Genomic DNA, 20,018 nt, shown 5'->3' on the forward strand with positions numbered 1-20,018 from the left:
AAAAAAAAAGAAAGAAAGAAAAGAAAAGAAGGCCGGGCGCGGTGGCTCACGCCTGTAATCCCAGCACTTTGGGAGGCCGAGGCGGGTGGATCACGAGGTCAGGAGATCGAGACCATCCTGGCTAACACGGTGAAACCCCGTCTCTACTAAAAATACAAAAACATTAGCCGGGCATGGTGGCGGGCGCCTGTAGTCCCAGCTACTCGGGAGGCTGAGGCAGGAGAATGGCATGAAGCCAGGAGGCAGAGCTTGCAGTGAGCCGAGATCGCGCCACTGCACTCCGGCCTGGGTGACAGAGTGAGACTCCGTCTCAAAAAAAAAAAAAGAAAGAAAAGAAGAAAAAGAAAAAGAGATAGCAAATAAAAATCAACAAATGTGAAAAAAAAAGTAAAAACAAACATGGAGGAAAGAGACAGAAGAGGAAAACTTCATATAAACTATAATAAATTTCCACACTGATGAGAGAAAATGAGTATCAGAAGAAGAAGAGTTGTAAGATCAACAGGATATGAGAAATGAAAACTTGAGCCAGGTGCAGTGGCTCACACCTGTAATCCCAGCACTTTGGGAGGCTGAGGCAGCCAGATCACTTGAGGTCAGGAGTTCAAGACCAGCCTGGCCAACATGGTGAAACCCCGTCTCTACTAAAAACACGAAAATTAGTCGGGTGTGGTCATGGGCGCCTGTAATCCCAGCTATGCAGGAGGCTGAGGCAGGAGAATCGCTTGAGCCTGGGAGGCGGTGGTTGCAGTGAGCCGAGATTGCACCACTGCACTCTAGCCTGGGTGACAGAGTGAGACTCCATCTCAAAAAAAAAAAAGAAAAGAAAAAAGAAAAAAAAACTTGAACCCAATTATAAGATCTAGATTTTGCCCCCGCCCGGCCAGCCGCCCCATCCGGGAGGGAGGTGGGGGGGTTAGCCCACCGCCCAGCCTGCCGCCCTGTCCGGGAGGGAGGTGGGGGTTCGGCCCCCCGCCTGGCCGGCCACCCGGTCCGAGAGGTGAGGGGCGCCTCTGCCCGGCCGCCCCTACTGGGAAGTGAGGAGCCCCTCTGCCCGGCCAGCCGCTCCGTCCGGGAGGGAGGTGGGGGGGTCAGCCCCCCGCCCGGCCAGCCACCCCGTCCGGAAGGGAGGTGGGGGGGTCAGCCCCCCGCCCGGCCAGCCGCCCCGTCCGGGAGGGAGGTGGGGGGGTTAGCCCCCCGCCTGGCCAGCCGCCCCGTCCGGGAGGTGAGGGGCACCTCTGCCCGGCCGCCCCTACTGGGAAGTGAGGAGCCCCCGCGCCCGGCCAGCCGCCCCGTCCGGGAGGGAGGTGGGGGGGTCAGCCCCCCGCCCGGCCAGCCGCCCCGTCCGGGAGGGAGGTGGGGGGTTAGCCCCCCGCCTGGCCAGCCGCCCCGTCCGGGAGGTGAGGGGCGCCTCTGCCCGGCCGCCCCTACTGGGAAGTGAGGAGCCCCTCTGCCCGGCCAGCCGCTCCGTCCGGGAGGGAGGTGGGGGGGTCAGCCCCCCGCCCGGCCAGTCGCCCTGTTCGGGAGGGAGGTGGGGGGGTCAGCCCCCCGCCCGGCCAGCCGCCCCGTCCGGGAGGTGAGGGGCGCCTCTGCCCGGCCGCCCCTACTGGGAAGTGAGGAGCCCCTCAGCCCGGCCAGCCGCCCCGTCCGGGAGGGAGGTGGGGCGTCAGCCCCCCGCCTGGCCAGCCGCCCCGCCCGGGAGGTGAGGGGCGCCTCTGCCCGGCCGCCCCTACTGGGAAGTGAGGAGCCCCTCTGCCCGGCCACCACCCCGGCTTGGAGGTGTACCCAACAGCTCATTGAGAACGGGTCATGATGACAATGGCGGTTTTGTGGAATGGAAAGGGGGGAAAGGTGGGGAAAAGACTGAGAAATCGGATGGTTGCCGTGTCTGTGTAGAAAGAGGTAGACATGGGAGACTTTTCATTTTGTTGTGTACTAAGAAAAAATTCTTCTGCCTTGGGATCCTGTTGATCTGTGACCCTACCCCCAACCCTGTGCTCTCTGAAACATGTGCTGTATCCACTCAGGGTTGAATGGATTAAGGGCGGTGCAAGATGTGCTTTGTTAAACAGATGCTTGAAGGCAGCATGCTCGTTAAGAGCCATCACCACTCCCTAATCTCAAGTACCCAGGGACACAAACACTGCGGAAGGCCGCAGGGTCCTCTGCCTAGGAAAACCAGAGAACTTTGTTCACTTGCTTATCTGCTGACCTTCCCTCCACTATTGTCCTGTGACCCTACCAAATCCCCCTCTGCGAGAAACACCCAAGAATGATCAATTAAAAAAAAAAAAAAAAAAGATCTAGATTTTGGCCAGGTGTGGTAGCTCATGCCTGTAATCTCAACACTTAAGAGGCTGAGGTAGGAGGATTGCTTGAGCCCAGACATTTGAGACCAACCTGGGCAACATAGGGAGACTTGTCTCTACAAATAATTTAAAAATTAGCAGGCAGGGCGCAGTGGCTCATGCCTGTAATCCCAGCACTTTGGGAGGCCAGGGCAGGCAGATCATGTGAGGTCAGGAGTTCGAGACCAGCATGACCAAAATGGTGAAACCCCATCTCTACTAAAAATACAAAAAAAATTAGCGGGGCATGGTGGCTCGCACCTGTAATCCCAGCTACTTGGGAGGCTGAGACAGGGGAATTATTTGAACCCAGCAGGTGGAAGTTGCAGTGAGCCAAGATCGCACCATTGCATTCCAGCCTGTGTGACAGAATGAGACTCTGTCTCAAGAGGAAAAAAAAAAACATTAGCCAGGGCCGGGCGCGGTGGTTCATGCCTGTATTCCCAGCACTTTGGGATGCCAAGGTGGGCAGATCACTTGAGGTTAGGAATTCGAGACCAGCCTGACCAACATGATGAAACCCCATCCCTACTAAAAATACAAAAAAATTAGCTGGGTGTGGTGGTGCATGCCTGTAATCCCAGTTACTTGTGAGGCTAAGGCAGGAGAATTGCTTGAACTTGGGAGATTTTGCAGTGAGCCAAGATCGGGCCACTTGCACTCCAGCCTGGGTGACAAAACAAGATTTCCTCTCAAAAAAAAGAAATCCATGGCCAGGCGCAGTGGCTCACGCCTGTAATCCCAGCACTTTGGGAGGCCGAGATGGGTGGATCACGAGGTCAGGAGATCTAGACCATCCCGGCTAACATGTTGAAACCCCATTTCCACTAAAAATACAAAAAATTAGCCAGGCATGGTGGCGGGCACCTGTAGTCCCAGCTACTTGGGAGGCTGAGGCAAAAGAATGGCGTGAATCTGGGAGGCGGAGCTTGCAGTGAGCCGAGATTGTGCCACTGCACTCCAGCCTGGACAACAGGGAGAGACTCTGTCAAAAAAAAAAAAAAAAAAAAAGAAATCTCAAAAAAGAAAGAAAAATGGCCAGGCACAGTGGCTCATGCCTGTAATCCCAGCAGTTTGGGAGGCTGAGGTGGGCACATCAACTTAGGTCAGGAGTTCGAGACTAGCATGATCAACATGGTGAACCCTGTCTCTACTAAAAATACAAAATTAGCCTGATGTAGTGGCACATGCCTCTAGTCCCAGCTACTCAGGAGGCTGAGACAGGAGAATCACTTGACAGGAGGCAGAGGTTCTGGTGAGCTGAGATCACACCATTGCACTCCAACCTGGGCAACAAGAGTGAAACCCCAGTTTAAAAAAAAAAAGGAAATAAAAAGAAAAAAAAAAACCACGGTAGCGTGCACCTGTGTTTCCAGCTATTCAGGAGGCTGAGGCAGGAGGATCATCTGACCTGGAGGTCAAGGCTGCAGTGAGCCATGATCACACCACTGCACTCCAGCTTGGGCAACATAGTGAGACTCTGTCACCAAGCCTGCAGTGCAGTGACGAGATCTTGGCTCACTGCAATCTCTGCATCTCAGGTTGAAATGATTCTCTGCCTCAGCCTCCCAAGTAGCTGGGATTTACCGGCATTTGCCACCATGCCTGGCTAGTTTTTGAATTTTTTTAGTAGAGACAGTGTTTTGCCATGTTGGCCAGGCTGGTCTGTACCTAATTTTGTATTTATACTTTTGGTTTTTTTTTTTTGAGACGGAGTCTCGCTCTGTTGCCCAGGCTGGAGTGCAGTGGCGTGATCTCAGCTCACTGCAACCTCCGCCTCCCGGGTTCAAGCGATTCTCCTGCCTCAGCCTCCTGAGTAACTGGGATTATAGGCACTCACCACCGTGCCTGGCTAATTTTTATATATTTTTTAGTAGAGATGGGGTTTGGCCATGTTGGCCAGGCTGGTCTCAAACTCCTGACCTCAGGTGATCTGCCCACCTCGGCCTCCCAAAGTGCTGGGATAGTTTGGTATTCTTTCTCTTAAAACAGGTCACCAAAATTGTACACGTGTCAGCCTCCCACCAACCTACATCTGCTGCATTTGCAGAGATAGAGTCTATATATATATAAGCATGTATTAATATATATAAGTGTATATGTATAAATGTATACATACATATAAATACATGATGACTACTCTTTTCCTTGCTTTTCCTCACTTAATACCTTGAAATCAAACAGAGAGGTGCTTCCTTCTTTTTTTTTTTTTGGAGTTGGAGTCTTGTTTTGTTGCCCAGGCTGGAGTGCAGTGACCCAATCTCGGCTCACTGCAACCTTCACCTCACAGGTTTAAGTTTTTCTTCTGCCTCAGCCTCCCAAGTAACTTGGACTACAGGCGCACACCACCATGCCTGGCTAATTTTTGTATTTTTAGTAGAGATGGGGTTTCACCATATTGGCCAGGCTGGTCTCGAACTCCCGACCTCATGATCCTTCTGACTTGGCCTCCCAAAGTGCTGAGATTACAGGCATGAGCCACCACGCCCGGCCTCTTTTTTTTTTTTTTTAATTTAATTTAATGGAGATGAGGTCTCTCAATATGTTGCCCAGAGTAGTCTCAAATTCTTGGGCTCAAGTGATCCACCTACCTTGGCCTCCCAAAGTGCTGGGATTATAGGAGTGAGCCACCGCACCCGACCCCTTGTTTGTTATAGTGCTCCCTTGACTCTCAAAAATGTGCAGTGTAGGCCAGGCGTGGTGGTTCACACCTATAATCCCAGCACTTTGGGAGGCCGAGGCAGGTGGATCACTTGAGGTCAGGAGTTTAAGACTTGCCGGGCTAACATGGTAAAACCCTGTCTACAAAAAATACAAAAATTAGCTGTGCGTGGTGGTGCACACCTGTAATCCCAGCTACTCAGGAGGCTGACTGAGGCAGGAAGACTGCTTGAACCTGGGAGGCAGAGGCGGAGGTTGTAGTGAGCTGAGATTGTGCCACCGCACTCTAGAGCAAGACTCCATCTCAAAAAAAAAATGTCTAGTGTAAATGTATGTTCTTTGAAGTAGAATTGCTAGGTCAAAGAATACGTAAATACTTGATTTGGGTAGATATTTTTAAAATGCTTTCTGTAGAAGCCGCACCACTGTACCTTCCTTCCTGTCGGCAATGTGTGACAGTACCAGTTTCCTTTCCCCACCCCATCAGCTGAGTGTGTTATCAAACTTTTTTTTTTTTTTTTTTTTTTTTTGAGACAGAGTCTCTCTCCATCGCTCAGCCTGGAGTGCAGTGGCATGATCTCGGCTCAATGCAACCTCCACCTCCTAGGTTCAAGCCATTCTCATGCCTCAGCCAGTAGCTGTGATTACAGGTGCATGCCACCACCAGCTGATTTCTGTATTTTTAGTAGAGACAGGGTTTTGCCATGTTTTTTTGTTTGTTTTGAGACACGATCTTTCTCTGTTGCCCAGGCTAGAGTGCAGTGGCATGAACATGGATGGTTCACTGCAGCCTCGACCTCCTGGGTTCAAGTGATCCTTTTGTCTCAGCCTCCCGAGTAGCTGGGATTCCAGGTGGGAGCCACCATGCCCTCCTAAACTCTACCTTTTGGTGAGAGTGACTAGCCACCAAGGCACACTGTAAAGGCCTCAGATAACAGGAAGTGGTAGAGAACTGCAGCCAATCTAACACCTAGACAAATTCAAGGTGGGACCTATCAGGTACTATGCTTGTTACTTGGGTGATTAAATTACCTGTACACCAAAGCCCCATGACACACACTTTACCTATATAAGGAACCTACACATGTACCCCTGAACCTAAAGTAAAAGTTAAAAAATAAAATAATATAATTCAAAGTTTGGGCTACAGAGTATAAGTGAGAGATATTCAGCTACTGGGAGTTTATAAAAGACCCACAAACATCGCGCAAGAGTAAAAGTCAATTTGAACATCCACCACAGCCAGAGGAAACCAAAACCACTTCCAGTGTATGGCCGTCAGGTAAAGCATTTTGTCCCCCTCACCTCTTCTGCTTCTGGCTGTGAGGGAGAGGGTGGAGAGTCAGACACAGGAAGGCAAGAAAGAAATTCTTGAGGAAGCCAGCCACTCTGCCAGTTTCACACTGGCAGCTTCCCATGTCAAACCACTCAGTCGGAGCTGGCCGAGAGAAAAAACGTAATTCAGAATGATGCTTGGAGGATTTTTTTTTTGTTCCAAGGATTGAGCAGGTATGCTCTGTGGCCTGCCTGAGTTATCTTTCATGGGCAATGGAACAACTAGCCCCACACGACATATTTAAAGGGGTGGGGACACTTGAGTGTGGGGGGTGCACAGCAACATATTCAAGCTTATGTACATGGCATCTGAGGTCGGGGCATAGAAAAATACTGAGGCACTGTGTGTATGTTATTTGTGCGTGAGAATGAAACTCCTTGACCCTGAAAACAGGACAGGGAGTGGAGTGTGTGGTGTGATGAGGAACGCTGAAAACAGCCTCCTGAGAATGCGGTTTGAGTGCTTTTACGAGGCCGCAGGTGTCTCACGACCCGACCTCAAAAAAGCCATCTAGTGGATGTTTGTGGTTTAACAAGCCCTTTCAATAAATACTTGGCAGACGGATGCTGGGGCGGGTTCTCTTAGAAGAAATGCCCCTCCCTTCCCCCGGCCCCACTCAGCTGGAATTGTCTAAGAACTCATTCTTGGCGTTCACTGCAAGCTATAAACTCTGCAAGTGGTGCACCCGACGTGATCGCCTTGAAGTTATGCGTGAAAGGAGGAGAGCTCATCAATTTTCGGAAAATCCCGGTAAGGGACAGTCCTGACTACCATCAGGTGGACAGGACCCACGCGAAAAATACTAGGGGTTCGGTTATCATGGGTCAGGAAATGAACAAAGAATAAATTTTTTTTTTTTTTTTTTTTTGAGATGGAGTCTCACTCTGTCGCCCAGGCTGGAGTGCAGTAGCGTGATCCCGGCTCACTGCAACCTCCGCCTCCCTGGTTCAAGCTATTCTCCTGCCTCAGCCTCCTGAATAGCTGGGATTACAGGCGTGCGTCACCCCACAACAGGACTTAATTGACCTTGCCTTCAAGGTGTACAATAATAGAGAAAAGTTACAATTACTTGCCTCTCCTGTGAGACAAAACCCAGCTGCACCTCCAGCACACGAGAACTTCAAAATGCCTAAGCGGCACATGCCTAAACCGCAGTGGTCAAGCATTCCTACATGACCTTCTTCATCAGGATCTTGCTTCAAGTGCCAGAAATCTGGCCACTGGGCCAAGAAATGCCTGCAGCCCGGGATTCCTCCTAAGCCGTATCCCATCTGTGCAGGACCCCACTGAAAATCAGACTGTCCCACTCGCCTCGCAGTCACTCCCAGAGCTCTGGGATCTCTGGCCCAAGACTCTCTGACTGACTCCTTCCCAGATCTTCTCAGCTTAGCGGCTGAAGACTGATGCTGTCCGATCACCTTGGAAGCCTCCCGGGCCATCACAGACACTTTGGGTAACTCTTACAGTGGAGGGTAAGTCACCCTTCTTAATCAATATGGAGGCTACCAACTCCACATTACCTTCTTTTCAAAGGCCTATTTCCTTTGCCTCCGTAACTGTTGTGGGTGTTCATGGCCAGGCTTCTAAACCTCTTAAAACTCCCCCACTCTGGTGCCAACTTGGACAATATTCTTTTATGCACTCCTTTTTAGTTATCCCCACCTGCCCAGCTCCCCTATTAGGTCGAGACATTTTAACTAAATTATCTGCTTCCCTGACTAATCCTAGGCCACAGCCACACCTCGTTGCCGCCCTTTTCCCCAGTTCAAAGCCTCCTTCACATCCTTCCCTTTTATCTCCTCACCTTAATCCACAGGTATGGGACACCTCTACTCCCTCCCTGGTGACCTATCCCACGCCCATTACTATCCCATTAAAACCTAATCACCCTTACCCCGCTCAATGCCAGTATCCCATCCCACAGCATGCTTTAAAAGGACTAAATCCTGTTATCACTCACCTGTTACAGCATGGCCTTTTAAAGCCTATAAACTCTCCTTACAATTCCCCCATTTTACCTGTCCAAAAACCAGACAAGCCTTACAGGTTAGTTCAGGATCTGCGCCATGTTGACCAAATTGTTTTGGCTATCCACCCTGTAGTGCCAAACCCATATACTCTCCTATCCTCAATACCTCCCTCCACAACCCATTATTCTGTTCTAGATAAACCTAGCTGACCCCATAGATCCTAAATCCTTTCCCCTCTCCCCTTTCCATTCCTTAAAACACAGCTCCCACACTAGCTCTCCCTGACTCATCCCGACCCTTTTCATTACACACAGCTGAAGTGCAGGCTGTACAGTCAGAATTCTTACACAAGGACCAGGACCGCACCCTGTAGCCTTTTTGTCCAAACAACTTGACTCACTGTTTTAGGCTGGCCATCATGTCTCCGTGCAGTGGCTGCCACTGCCCTAATACTTTTACAGGCCCTCAAAATCACAAACTATGCTCAACTCACTCTCTACAGTTCTCATAAATCTATTTTCTTCCTCACATCTAACACGTATACTTTCTGCTCCCCGGCTCCTTCAGCTGTACTCATTCTTTGTTGAGTCTCCCACAGTTACCATTGTTCCTGGCCAGGACTTCAATACAGCCTCCCACATTATTCCTGATACCACACCTGACCCCCATGACTGTATCTCTCTGATCCACCTGACATTCACCCCATTTCCCCGTATTTCCTTCTTTCCTGTTGCTCACCATGATCACACTTGGTTTATTGATGGTAGTTCTACCAGGCCTAATTGCCACACACCAGCAAAGGCAGGCTATGCTATAGTATCTTCCACATCTATCATTGAGGCTACTGCTCTGCCCCTCTCCACTACCTCTCAGCAAGCTGAACTCATTGCCTTAACTCGAGCCCTCACTTTTGCAAAGGGACTACATGTCAATATTTATACAATTCTAAATATGCCTTCCATATCCTGCACCACCATATTGTTATATGGGCAAAAAGAGGTTTCCTCACTATGCAAGGGTCCTCTGTCATTAATGCCTCTTTAATAAAAACCCTTCTCAAGGCCGCTTTACTTCCAAAGGAAGCTGGAGTCATTTACTCCAAGGGCCATCAAAAGGTGTCAGATCCCATCGCTCAGGGCAATGCTTTTGCTGATAAGGTAGCTAAAGAAGCAGCTAGCATTCCAAATTCTGTCCCTCAGGGCCAATTTTTCTCATTCTCATGGGTCACTCCCACCTACTCTCCCGCTGAAACTTCTACCTATCAGTCTCTTCCCACACAAGGCAAATGGTTCTTGGACCAAGGAAAATATCTCCTAACAGCCTCACAGGCCCATTCTATTCTGCTGTCATTTCATAACCTCTTCCATGTAAGTTACAAGCTGCTAGCCCGCCTCTTAGAACCTCTCATTTCCTTTCCATCGTGGAAATCTATCCTCAAGGAAATCACTTCTTAGTGTTCCATCTGCTATTCTACTACTCCTCAGGGAGTGTTCAGGCCCCCTCCCCTCCCTACACATCAAGCTCAGGGATTTGCCCCTGCCCAGGACTGGCAAATTGACTTTACTCACATGCCCCGAGTCAGGAAACTAAAATACCTCTTGGTCTGGGTAGACATTTTCACTGGATGGGTAGAGGCCTTTCCCACAGGGTCTGAGAAGGCCACTGCGGTCATTTCTTCCCTTCTGTCAGACATAATTCCTCGCTTTGGCCTTCCCACCTCTATACAGTCCAATAACAGACTGGCCTTTATTAGTCAAATCACCCAAGCAGTTTCTCAGGCTCTTGGTATTCAGTGGAACCTTCATACCCCTTACCATCATCAGTCTTCAGAAAAAGTAAAACAGACTAATAGTCTTTTAAAGACACACCTCACCAAGCTCAGCCTCCAACTTAAAAAGACTGGACAGTACTTTTACCACTTGCCCTTCTCAGAATTCGGGCCTGTCCTCGGAATGCTGCAGGATACAGCCCGTTTGAGCTCCTATATGGATGCTCCTTTTTATTAGGCCCCAGTCTTATTCCAGACACCAGCCCAACTCAGACTGCACCCCAAAAATTTGTCATCCCTACTATCTTCTGTCTAGTCATACTCCTGTTCACCATTCTCAACTACTCATAAATGCCCTGCTCTTGTTTACACTGCCGGTTTACACTGTTTCTCCGAGCCATCACAGCTGGTATCTCCTGGTGCTATCCCCAGACCGCCACTCTTAACTCCCTCTTAAAGTAAATAAATAATATTTGCTGGCAGGGCACACTCCAATACTTTCACCCTGATGAAGTCCTATTCTTTACTTTTATACTCACTCCTATTCTTGTTCCCATTCTTATGCCACCCTCTACTGCTCCCCAGCTAGCTCCACCACACTATCAATCTCATTCACTCTCTCCTAGCTGTTTCGAATCCCTCCTTATTGAACAATTGCTGAATTTGCATTTCCCTTTCTTCCTGCGCCTACACAGCTGTCTCCGCCTTACATACAGACTGGGCAACCTCTCCTGTCTCCCTACACCTCCGAACTTCCTTTAACAGCCCTCACCTTTACCTTCCTAAAGAACTTCTTTACTTTCTAGACAGGTCCAGCAAGACTTCCCCAGACATTTCAGTTCAGCAAGCTGCCGCCCTCCTCCACACTTACTTAAAAAACCTTTCTCCTCATATCAACTCTACTCCCCCCATATTTGGACCCCTCACAACACAAACTACTATTCCTGTGGCCGCTCCTTTATGTATCTCTCGGCAAAGACCCACTGGAATTCCCCTAGGTAACCTTTCACCTTCTCGATGTTCCTTTACTCTTCATCTCCGAAGCCCAACTACACACATCGCTGAAACAATTGGAGCCTCCCAGCTCTGTATTACAGATAAGCCGTCTATCAATACTGGCAAACTTAAACACATTAGCAGTTATTATTGCTTAGGAAGACACTTACCCTGTATTTCACTCCATCCTTGGCTACCTTCCCCTTGCTCGTCAGACTCTCCTCCCAGGCCCTCTTCTTGTTTGCTTATACTCAGCCCCATAAATAACAGTGAAAGGTTGCTCATAGACACTCAACGTTTTCTCATACACCATGAAAATCGAACCTCCCCCTCTACGTAGTTACCCCATCAGTCCCCATTACAACCTCTGACGGCTGCCGCCCTAGCTGGATCCCTAGGAGTCTGGGTACAAGACCCCTCTTTCAGCACTCCTTCTCATCTTTTTACTTTGCATTTCCAGTTTTGCTTCGCACAAGGTCTCTTCTTCCTCTGTGGATCCTCTACCTACATGTGTCTACCTGCTAATTGGACAGGCACATGCACACTAGTTTTCCTTACTCCCAAAATCAATTTGCAAATGGGACTGAACATCTTCCTGTTCCCCTCATGACACCGACACGGCAAAAAAGAGTGATTCTGCTAATTCCCTTGCTTGTCGGTTTAGGACTTTCTGCCTCCACTATTGCTCTCGGTACTGGAATAGCAGGCATTTCAACCTCTGTCACGACCTTCCGTAGCCTCTCTAATGACTTCTCTGCTAGCATCACAGACATATCACAAACTTTATCAGTCCTTCAGGCCCAAGTTGACTCTTTAGCTGCAGTTGTCCTCCAAAACCACCGAGGCCTTGACTTACTTACTGCTGAAAAAGGAGGACTCTGTATATTTTTTAATGAAGAGTGTTGTTTTTACCTAAATCAATCTGGCCTGGTGTATGACAACATAAAAGAACTCAAGGATAGAGGCCAAAAACTCACCAACCAAGCAAGTAATTACTCTGAACCCCCTTGGGCACTCTCTAATTTGATGTCCTGGGTGCTCCCAATTCTTAGTCCTTTAATACCTGTTTTTCTCCTTCACTTATTCGGACCTTGTATCTTCCGTTTAGTCTCTCAATTCATCCAAAACTGTATCCAGGCCATCGCCAATCATTGTATACGACAAATGCTCCTTCTGGGATTACAGGCGTGAGCCACCGTGCCCGGCCATTTTTTTTTTTCCTAAAGATGATAACCATTCTTTTCCAGCTGTCTTTTCTTTTCTTTTTTTTTTTTTTTGAGACAGAGTCTCACTCTGTCGCCCAGGCTGGAGTGCAGTGGCGCGATCTCAGCTCATTGCAACCTCCACCTCCTGGGGTTCAAGCAATTCTCCCACCTCAGCCTCCTGAGTAGCTAGGATTAGAGGCACCCGCCATCATGCCTGGCTAATTTTTTTTTTTTTTTGTAGAGACGGGGTTTCACCATGTCAGCTAGGCTGGTCTTGAACTCCTGACCTCAGGTGATCCGCCCGCCTCAGCCTCCCAAAGTGCTGGGATTATAGGCGTGAGCCACTGCACTGGGCGACAAATGCTCCTTCTAACAACCCCACAATATCACCCCTTACCACAAAATCTTCCTTCAGCTTAATATCTCCCACTCTAAGTTCCCACACTGCCCCTAATCCCGCTCGAAGAAGCCCTGAGAAACATCACCCATTATCTCTCCATACCACCCCCAAAAATTTTCGCCGCCCCAACACTTCACCACTATTTTGTTTATTAATATAAGAAGATAGGAATGTCAGGCCTCTGAGCCCAAGTTAAGCCATCATATCCCCTGTGACCTGCAGGTATACATCCAGATGGCCTGAAGCAATTAAAGATCCACGAAAGAAGTGAAAATAGCCTCAACTGATGACATTCCACCATTGTGATTTGTTCCTGTCCCACCCTAACTGATAAATATATTCTCCCCCACCCTTACGAAGGCACTTTGTAATATTCGCCCCTGCCCTTAAGAATGTAGTTTGTATGTCTATCCCAAACCTATAAGAACTAATGATAATCCCACCACCCTTTGCTGACTCTCTTTTCGGACTCAGCCCGCCTGCACCCAGGTGAAATAAACAGCTTTATTGCTCACACAAAGCCTGTTTGGTGGTCTCTTCATACAGATGCCGTGACACTATTTTCCTAAGCCGTCTGGCTAGTAGCCCCTAATTGTTCAGCTATTCCTTTAACAGCATCTCTAGTGTAGTTAATAAATCGCTATTGGTTGTAATAGACGTAGTTTATCCAAGCTACACTTTTATTAATTGTTACCCACCAAAATATTGACTTAAATCCTGCAGCAATTTGATTTTGGGCTTTAAATTGATCTGGTATTCCCCATGGGACTCTTAATTGTGTCTAAATAGACGTGAGAGTCGAAAGACCCATAAGGGGCTTCTCTTGCTTTATGATACTTATTTTTCCTTCCTCTCGTTGATGAAATGCCAGGGTGAAAGTGATAGCCAATTGGAATAAAGCACAAGTGCCATTCCAGTTATTTGGCAGTGTCCAGTAAAGATCCACCACAATACCACCACACATCCACTCGGGGATGAACAAGGGCTGACTGATTGATAAGCTCTTGAAAATTCTTAAGCTCACTGCATCCCTTCAGGTCTCCAAGGAATGCTAAGTTTCCTCCCTATTGGGAGAGACACGAAGTGAACTTAGTGTTGGGAGACAGAAGCTGGATGGCCCTCGGGGGCTGACGCGCAGGGTGCCGGACTTCAGGATATAGCAGAGAGAGAGCTTGGCATGAGTTATTACTCCAGGCTGTAGAATCCTGGAAAAGAGCTACCATGCAGCCCACACCTGGTCGACTGGAGGACCACCTTCGTGGAAAGGGGACAATCTGGGCCTCTGGCCTGCCATGTGCACAAGCATAACAATTGCTTTTGTTTAATGTGGATGGAATATTTGATCCATTCCAACCAGGCATTTGCATCTTGGTATCCTGTGTTAATTGCCAAAATGTTTTTTAAGTCTTTAACTTCTATGATCCTCTAGTAAAATGAATACATGGTTTTAGGAAATTACAAAAACTGGTTGGGGCAGTCCATACTTGCTCTTTAGTGATCCACAGAACGTTGGACCGACTACGGCATAAAAGCTCTACATTGGGGGTCAAGACTCCTGGTTGACACTGGGGTCTTTATCGAAATCCCCCGAGATTCAGTGGTCCTAATTTACTAATGCCCAGTGTGAGGAGAGTCATGAGGGACAGAGGTACTTTTCAGAAGTAGAGAGCTGTCTTTGACTTGGCAAGTTCCTACAGGATATAACAAGGCAAGCACTAAATGCAATAGTTTGAGGCGAAATTGACTTGGTTATGTTAATAACTAGATGGTCAGCAATAGAGCGAGGAAGGAAGAAAGAGTAATAGAATAGATGAAAGAGTTAAATTTTTCTTAGCTTTAATTTGGTAGGGTTTCCCCCTGGGACTATGGCCCACAACTCTGGAGGGGGTGGTGCTTTCTTGACTCGGGTGTGATGAATCCATCCCTTTTTCGCTGTACAAACTGCAGTCTTGGTGGTTGGCAGCACAAAGTAGGGTCCTTCCCAGGCTGGCTCGAATTTTCCTTCTTTCCACCCTTTGATGACAACATGATCTTCAGGCTAGTGCTGGTTTACCAGAAATTTTAGGGGTGGTACATGTGCTAAAATATTTTTAGTTTTGAGGGAAAGGAAAGTGGAAGATAAACCAAGCATATAATTTCTAAGAAATTGACCTTTTGTTTTAAATGTGGGGACATCAGCAGTGGACTTTATAGTCCTTGGTGCCTTCTTACTGAGAAATTTCCTTTAGCACTTATTTTTATTAGTTTTTTAGACCAAAGAACACCAAACACCATTTTATATTTGACAGTGCTTCCTGTATGATTTTTATACCAGATAAGCTAAATTTCACCTTTATATTAGTGTGTTATTAATTTTTTTTTTTTGAAACGGAGTCTCACTCTGTTGCCCAGGCTGGAGTGCAGTGGCGCGATCTTGGCTCACTGCAACCTCTGCCTCCCGGGTTCAAGCAGTTCTCCTGCCTCAGCCTCCCAAGTAGCTGGGACTACAGGCACACTCTGCCACGCCCGGCTAATTTTTTTGTATTTTAGTAGAGACGGGGTTTCACCTTGTTGCCCAGGCTGGTCGAGAACTCCTGAGCTCAGGCAATCCGCCCGCCTTGGCCTCCCAAAGTGCCGGGATTACAAGCGTGAGCCACCGCGCCCGGCCTATTAATGTTAAACTTAGTTTTAATAACACTTTATAGACATATTTATCCAATTTTTAATGTCTGATCATAAGGTAAGTTTTTTTTTGTTTTTTTTTTTTTTTTTTTTGAGATGGAGTCTTGCTCTGTTGCCCAGGCTGAAATGCAGTGGCACGATCTCGGCTCACTGCAAGCTCCACCTCTTGGGTTCACGCCATTCTCCTGCCTCAGCCTCCCAAGTAGCTGGGACTACAGGCGCCCATCACCACGCCTGGCTAACTTTTTGTATTTTTAATAGAGACAGGGTTTTACTTGTTAGCCAGGATGGTCTCTATCTCCTGACCTCATGATCCACCCACCTCGGCCTCCCATAGTGCTGGGATTATAGGCGTGAGCCACCGTGCCCGGCCCATAAGGTAAGATTTTTATAGACTGTTTTTTTTTTTTCTTTTTGAGAAGGAGTTTTGCTCTTGTTGCCCAGGCTGGAGTGCAATGGTGCAATCTTGGCTCACTGCAACCTCTGCCTCCCGGGTTCAAGGAATTCTCCTGTCTCAGCCTCCCAAGTAGCTGGGATTACAGGTATGCACCACCACACCCAGCTAATTTTGGATTTTTAGTAGAGATGGGGGTTTCTCCATGTTGGTCAGGCTGGTCTCGAACTCCCGACCTCAGGTGATCTGCCTGCCTCGGCCTCCCAAAGTGCTGGGATTACAGGCATGAGCCACTGAGCCTGGCCTGTTTTTAACTTTTTATAATTTTTGTTAAAGAGCGGGTTAGTGCTTTAAGAAAAACCCGTTGTGTTTTTATTTTAATGTTCAGTTCACAGAAAAACTCGGTGATACCCTTTTAACCTTAGCCAATATGTTTACACACATAATTTCCATTACAATTAACATTTTAAAACTTGCTTAAACCTTCAAAACAAATTTTTTTTTCTTTTTTGAGATGGAGTCCCACTCTGTCACCCAGGCTGGAGTGCAATGGTGCGATCTCGGCTCACTGCAACCTCCGCCTCCCACGTTCAAGTGATTCTCCTGCCTCAGCCTCCTGAGTGAGTAGCTGGGATTACAGGTGCCCACCACAATGCCCAGCTAATTTTCGTATTTTTAGTTGAGACGGGGTTTCACCAGGTTGGCCAGGCTGGTCTCAAACTCCTGATCTCAGGTGATCCACCCAACTCGGCCTCCCAAAGTGCTAGGTAGGATTACAGGCGTGAGCCATCATGCCTGGCCACAAAATTTTTTTTTAACCTTTTAATGTAGGTAAAAATCCACATTCTTATGCTTCCTTATAATCCTTTTACTAAAAGTATATTTTACTTTCCTTATACACCTTGCACATAAATTGTTTCTTCAATAGTTTTACATTCAGGGTAAAACCCCTGGTGGCCTTTGGAATGTGTCCAGACTTGCTGGCTTCTTGCTTCTAGCACTCCCATTATCTCAAGTAGCCATACGTTTCAAAGAAAATGCTAAACCATCACATCTGTAGTTCATTAGCTTGATACATCGCTTCCTTTCAACCCCCACATCCCCACCCCCTGTTTGTTTGATCACCAATAAATAGTGTGGGCTTCCAGAGCTCCCGGCCTTCGCAACCTCCATACTAGTGTTGGCCCCCTGGTCCCACTTTCTCTCTTAACTTGTATTTTCTCATTCCTTTGACTCTGCTGGACTTCGTAGCCCCCACGGCCTGGTGTTGGGTCTGATCACCCCAAAAGGTTGATGGCCTTTTTTTTTTTCCCTGCATTGCTGAGAGCTTGGGTTATTCCTCACACTGGGTGGGTCTTGATTTTTCACCCCTGAGGCTGCCACAATAGGGCGGGGTGCACCTCCTCAAGAGAGAGAACCAGAGACCACCCCCAGAAGGGAATGTAATCCCAGACAAGCCCCCAAATTGTTATATACAAAGTTTTGTTGCCGCAAAAGCAATATCACTCAAATATAAAATTTTCCTTTTAATTCTCAGCAAGGCTAGGTACTTCTATATAGAAGGGTGCGCCCTTACAGATGGAACAATGCTGAGCGCACACCTGGACAAGGGAGGGGAAGGGGTTCTTATCCCTAACGCACATGGCCCCTGCTGCTGTTTCGTTCCCCTATTGGCTGGGGTTAGACGGCACAGGCTAAACTAACTCTGATTGGCTAATTTAAAGAGAATGACGGGATGAGTGCTTTGGCGGGAGTCAGGGCAGAGCAGGTGGCAGGTGATCAAAATGAGTTAGGGTGGAGCAGGAGATCAGAATGAGTCAGGGTGGAGGAGGTAATCAAAAAAGATTGCTTTACGAGGAAGTTAAGTTTAAAAGTAGAAGGTAAAAAATTGAACATAATGACAATTATTTGAAAAGAAATTTAGAACTCATATCTAATACCCTGGAATATAAGAGGAAGTTGCATGCTGCCTTCTGGGTTTTATCCCAGCTAGCTCTAGCTTTCTTGCTGCCCACAGAGGCCTGGAGCAGGAGAGTTGCTAAGATGCCATGGAGTGCCCATTTGGCCACTGGCAGTCTGGGGCAGGTTGCCCCTTTCTGGGTTTGTGGTGACGGAGGGGAGGCCAAAAGGCACAGACTGAGTCCCCAGGTGGCTGCAGGCAGCTCCAGCCCAGTCCTGAGGATCCTCCTCACCATGGTCACCTGCCTTAGTAACTGTGCCCAGGAAGTGGCCTGCTGCTTGCTGTACTGCTGCTTTTCCTACTTCTGCCCTTCCCTGCCACCCCTCACATGTCTCAGTTGACAAGCAATTCCTTGTCTCCCCCGGCCCCCTAGGGAAAGGACTAAGAAACAGTCCATGCACACCCCGACCTTACTAGCCTAAGGTGGGCAAAGGAGTGTGGAGCAGCCTAGAGTACAGAGCCCTGGGGGAGGAGCCCGCTAATAAGGGACGCTCTCCCATAGCCATATTTAAATGCTAACTAGGCTGAGGTGGACGAGCTCTGCCAGCTGCTGTCATCTTCAGAAGATAGACGCAGCAGTAAGGAATGTTTGTTTCGCTTTTTTATAAAATGTTAAAAGCACTGTGGCTAAGAAACTTAAGGCCGGGCGCGGTGGCTCATGCCTGTAATCCCAGCACTTTGGGAGGCCGAGGTGGGCGGATCACGAGGTCAGGAGATCGAGACCATCCTGGCTAACACGGTGAAATGCCGTCTCTACTAAAAATACAAAAAATTAGCCGGGTGTGATGGCGGGCGCCTGTAGTCCCAGCTACTCGGGAGGCTGAGGCAGGAGAATGGCGTGAACCCGGGAGGCGGAGCTTGCAGTGAGCCGAGATCGCGCCACTGCACTCCAGCCTGGGCTACAGAGCGAAACTCCGTCAAAAGAAAAAAAAAAAAAAAAAAAAGAAACTTCAAAGCAGACCCTGTGCTGCATGTCTGCTCTTCCCCTGAGCCTCTCTGCTTGAGGGTGGTAAAAATAATAAAAAGCCCAGTATATTTTCTGTACCTTACCTAACAGGGTTGGCTGCAGGCGTAGGTGGCCTAGAAGATAAGGGGAGTGATTTTCCCCCAGCCTGTTACCGTCTTGCCTTCAGCCTCCAGGCTTACACACACACTTTACCACCTAGTCATTCTCTGGCCTCTTAATGCCACTTGTAGTCTTCTTTCCTTCCTCTCAGGGTAAGGGCAGCAACTAGTAGCAGGCCATTAAAAAGAGAAGCTGCCTAAGGAGCTCAGAACGAATAAAAAGAAACCGGCCACAGCCCTACTTTCCCAAGCTCACTTCTAAGACATTCCAGCTAGGCTGATGCAGGAAAATGGCTAATACCAAAGGACATTTTAAAAAGTTTTTCTTTTTCTTTCTTTTTTTTTTTTTTTACACATGTAAGCTAGCTCAATGCAGGTTTATTATCCTGGTGACTTGCAGTCACATTCTAATGACTTTCAAGGGCCAAAATATCGTAAAAATTACTTAAAATATCCATTCCTTCCATGCCTCAGTCGAACAGGCAGGCTTTATCTTTTGCCATTTCTGTATTTTATATGTTATGTACCTGTCTCATAATCCATCTAAACATGTACAAAACACTACAGATTTAATAGCTTCTCTTCTCATAAAGGGATGCCAATGTTGCGTCCAGCTGTCAGGATATGACCCTGCTACTCTTTTCCTACCTTTAAGCAAGGAACAATTTATACTCTCTTAGCTTGGGATCTTGATTGGCAAGTAGCAATGGCTGACTTTATTGGTAATATCAGCTTTCATTTATCAGCCTCTAAGCTCCTGAACTTTTTACAAACTGTGCCTATTAAATTTGCATCTATTGTTGTCTCTGAGCCTTTACTTCATGCCACCACTGTCTTTACAGATGGTTCAAAAAAAAAAAAAACTGAAAAAGCAGCTATATAGTGTGGCAAGATGCCATGCAGAACTGGCAGCACAAAATCCAGGAGCGTTTTAAAATCTACGCAACAGGCAGAATTAGGTGCCCTGATATTGGCCTTACAAATTTTCCTCACCAAAACATAAATAAAATTAGTAATTCCATGTATGCAGTGTATAGTATTACTCATTTAGATCTTGCACATGTGAAGGACATTACAAATGAACCCCTACTAGCTTTGTTTCTTGTGGCACAAGAGCTCCTCTGTACCTGCCGTCATCACCCTCTTTACATCACACATGTTCGCTCTTATTCTGGGCTACCTGGTCCTTTATCAGAAAAGAATGCTCGAGCTGATGCTCTAGTATGACCACAGATGTGGTTTGCAGATTCTCCT

The 20,018-nt window shown here is 47.8% G+C and overlaps 1 long non-coding RNA gene across 1 annotated transcript; it reads left to right on the forward strand.

Moving 5' to 3' along the window:
• Positions 1–6,986: 6,986 nt before the first annotated feature.
• LOC129534146 (uncharacterized) lies at positions 6,987–13,198 on the forward strand. The gene is made up of 3 exons (XR_008680601.1): positions 6,987–7,095; positions 7,217–7,817; positions 12,907–13,198. It is a non-coding gene; the product is annotated as an uncharacterized lncRNA (long non-coding RNA).
• Positions 13,199–20,018: the final 6,820 nt, after the last annotated feature.

This window comes from Gorilla gorilla, chromosome 5 (genome assembly GCF_029281585.2).
Source record: "Gorilla gorilla gorilla isolate KB3781 chromosome 5, NHGRI_mGorGor1-v2.1_pri, whole genome shotgun sequence".
Lineage (NCBI taxonomy): Eukaryota > Metazoa > Chordata > Mammalia > Primates > Hominidae > Gorilla > Gorilla gorilla.